This window comes from Pinus tabuliformis, chromosome 8 (genome assembly GCF_031772625.1).
Source record: "Pinus tabuliformis cultivar Carrire ecotype Pingquan chromosome 8, CPIR1, whole genome shotgun sequence".
NCBI lineage: Eukaryota > Viridiplantae > Streptophyta > Pinopsida > Pinales > Pinaceae > Pinus > Pinus tabuliformis.
The window spans coordinates 1,851,447,939-1,851,451,830 of record NC_142294.1 but is presented as its reverse complement, the minus strand read 5'-3'; the positions used below and the strand labels follow the sequence as shown (position 1 = coordinate 1,851,451,830).

Sequence of the window (3,892 nt, the reverse complement as noted above, 5' to 3'; positions counted from 1 at the left end):
ATTTAAGATAAATAAAAAAAAATTTATTTAAAATAATAAATTTAATTTTATAATGTCAAATTTTAATAGATTTTAATTTTTTAAGAAATATATATATATAATAATTCAAAAACTAATAAGAAAATTCAAAGATACCACATATTTGTAGTTTTGTTTGCCACTGTTTTCCAAGTAATTCAAAAACTGATAAGAAAATTCAAAGATGCCAGATATTTTGTTTGGTGGAAGAAAATTCAAAGATACCACAGATTTGTTTGCCACGGTTTTCCAGGTAATTCAAAAACTGATAAGAATTCAAGTAATTTTGTCAGATATTTTGTAATTTTGTTTGCCGCCTTTTTGCAAGTAGGTTAGGTTAGCTTACGACTACCTAATATTTTGGTGACAAAAACGACTTCTACAAGCAACTGATCCACACAAAACACACGTTAATCCGTATCTTACATCCATATAATTTGATCATCACCATTCCTCAGCACAGATTCCTCAGCACAGAGTAGGCCGTTTGAAGGAGGAGGTCAAGTAGTGTTCGAAGATTAGGGTTTATCAATGGAAAGCCTCGATATGAAGGAATATTGCTCCCAAGTTCAGGTCCCTGTAAATGTAATAGCGTCTATCATGGTGCCACCTTCCCGACCTTCTCCAAAAACCATCCTCTATCTGTCCAATCTCGACGACCAGATCGTCTTGAGAGTTACATTTGATGTTTTGCTTGTTTACACTAATGTTTCTCAGAAAGTCCAAAATCCTGTAAAAGTTATTCGGGATGCACTGTCAGAAGCATTGACTTACTATTACCCACTTGCAGGCAGGGTAACGAGAACCCAAGATGGCCGAAAACTCCAAGTAGAATGCACGGGAGAGGGTGCCCTGTTCGTTGAAGCCGCGACGGACAACACTCTTTCAGAGTTGGGTATACTGGAAGACCTGAAACCCTCCTGCGCCTCTCTTCTCCATCACTTTGCTGAGGTCGACGAAGTCCCCGCTCTCATTTTTCAGGTAAACTTCATTCCTCGTACTTCTGGGTCTTCATTTGTCATTCACGCTAATGTTTTAACTGACTTTTATTATGAAAATAATAGGTAACGCGCTTCAAATGCGGGGGCCTTGTTGTGCGTGCGAGTTTCAGCCATAGCCTGTGTGACGGGCGAGGGGCAGCGCAGTTTCTTAATGGAGTTGCAGAGATTGCTAGAGAAGCAAAGCTTTCCATTGAACCAGTATGGCAGAGAGAAGTTCTCAAACCCCACCAGCCTCCTATTGTCCGTTTTCCCCATGACGAGTTCTTTGAAAGTGGATTCCTCGTCAACCCTAATTCTGCCATACAGCTGAGTACTGTGAAGGCTTACGACCTGGTCATCTCTTCATTTTTCTTGAGCTCGGATGCTTTACATAGGATAAAACAGCCCATCGCAGAGGAGCTGGAGGAGCATTGTACCACGTTCGAAGTTTTATCGGCGTTGGCCTGGCGAGCAAGAACAATAGCTCTGGGAATTTCTCTTCATAGCGCTGTTAGGCTTATTTTCGCTGTGGACGCAAGGAAGGTGTTAAAGCCCCCCCTTGCAGAAGGATACTACGGCAATGCTTTGTACTTGGGATGTGCACGCAGCGCTACAGCACAAGAAGTTGTCAATGGATCCCTTTTGCATGCTGTGAAAATGATAAAGAAGGCAAAAGCATCTGTAAACGACGAGCGCGTAAGATCGAGCATATCCTTCCTGGAGATGAAACGTCCATTCCAAAAGATCATCAGGTGGATTTTGGGTTGGGCGAGCCCAGCATTGTTTGGCCTGGCAAAATTTTATTCTGCCCAATTTTAATGCTGCCTCCGCCAGAGAGCAAGAGCGGAGTCATGATGGTATTCTGCGTGCCACCCGCAGCATTGAAAGACCTGCAAACCGAAATGCATCGTTTCATTTGAATTCGTGGTCATAGAATGCCGAACAAATTTGGAAAAATGCTCTTTACGTTTTATATATACTACTAATAATAGCTATGACATATAAAGTCGTAGATTCATAATAAGGATGTAGATTCAAAATAAGGATATGTGGGAATTTATAATATGTATAACGAGTGTTAAGTAATAGCTAGTAGTTTAAATATAGCTAATAAGAGCATGAAGGGTTGACCTGGTGTATTAATTAAAGTTTTTGTAAAAAAATAAAAGATAAATGTGTAAATTTTATGTTAAAATGTTATTTTTTTAGCGAGTGTTTTATTTTATTGGTTGTAATGAAGCTTTATAACTTTATTTTTTCTAAAGTGCTTGGTTCAAATTGATGCAAAGAAACTTAGTTTTAATATTGGGAAAATAAATTTTAATTATTTTTTCCTCTTTAAAATTTGTCATCTTAAAAAACATCATAGGAAAAGACAAAAAGAAATATAAGTCAAATTAAAAATGATAAAACTAAAAGAAATTATTGGAAAAGTTTTTTTAATTTTTTTTTCTAAGTAAAATTTATCATCTTAAATAGAAAATATGGATAAAAAACTATAATTCATTGCAAAAAAATAAAAAAAATAAAGAAGTTAAATAGAAAGAAATAAAACAAAAAACAAAAAATTAGTAACTAATAGAAATGGAAGTTACTAAACAGCCTATAAAAAGACCTCAAATAATCACCTCAAATAAATAACTTTAAATAATAATAAAAAATAACAAAAAAATAAATTTGCAATATTAAACTATGAATAGGTGACATAAATTTTCGATCAAAACTCTCCCTCTTAAGACTATCATCTATCCCTGCAGAAACATGCTACTAATATAAATCTTTTTCTTGACTACTTAACTACTATCCTTCCTCCATCCACCCACACACCCGCCACCATGTAAGTCTTTTTCTTAGCTACTTGACTACTATCCTTCCATCCATTCATCCACCCAGCCCGCCACCATGTCATCGAGAATCGGAGGAGCAAGTGGAGCAGTCACTCCTCAACTAAGGAAAACCATCATCCTGCAGCATGGGAAGTTCTGACAAGTAAGTCATCGGCTAATAAATCATCCATCCGCTAAAGACAAACTCAGAGATAGTAAAAAGTAAAACTGAATAGGTAATACCATATCCACTGCAAATATAATAAGCATCAATTCATATAATATATAAGTATCAAATCATTTGATATATATATATTTATATATATAAAACAAAAATACATTTTCATTAATAAATATTTTACATATTTATTTTTTTGAGAAGAAAAAAACTCAATTTTTCATTTAAATAAAAAGAGTACATATAACATAGATCCGCCTCTTCATGCTTTTACAAATTGATGTTCAATGTTCCTGTAGTAGGATCATAGATTTTAAAACACATTTTCATTAATTTAAATGTTTTACATTTTTTTTGAGAAGGTAAAAACTTAATTTTTCATTTCAATAAAAAGAGTACATATAATATAGATTTGCTTCTTCATGCTTTAACAAATTGGATAAAAAGAGTACATATAACATGGATCTTCCTTTTCATGCTTTTACAAATTGATGTTTAATGTTTCTGTAGTAGGATCATAGATTTTATTGTAGGATTTCAAAAAACTACAACTCATTTTTTGTTATATTTTCTAGTTGTTCATAATTTGTCATTTTTCTAACTGTGATACACATTTTCTAAGAGTGAAATTTATCTAACTATGTAAAAAATTTACAAAAAAAAAAATGCTTTCCAATTCAAGAGTATTTAATGCTCCCCTACCAAGGTGTCCTAAACAAAAGCAACAAAGAATAACTTCTGAGACTCCTTTTTGATGCCCCTGTTTGATAGGAGGTCTGCAAACTGATTTTGCACCCTATAATGCGTCCAAATGATATATTCTGAAAGGAACATACCAAATTTCTAATAGGGCTCATTGAGTTTGATAGATTGGGTGGGCTGAAAAGAGA

General features: G+C 34.4%; 1 pseudogene across 1 annotated transcript; it reads left to right on the top strand.

Moving 5' to 3' along the window:
• The first annotated feature begins 498 nt into the window (after positions 1-498).
• Positions 499-2,121, top strand: LOC149243657 (10-deacetylbaccatin III 10-O-acetyltransferase-like; annotated as a pseudogene). Its single transcript, XR_016245798.1, has 2 exons — positions 499-999; positions 1,083-2,121. The product of XR_016245798.1 is annotated as a 10-deacetylbaccatin III 10-O-acetyltransferase-like (transcript).
• Positions 2,122-3,892: the final 1,771 nt, after the last annotated feature.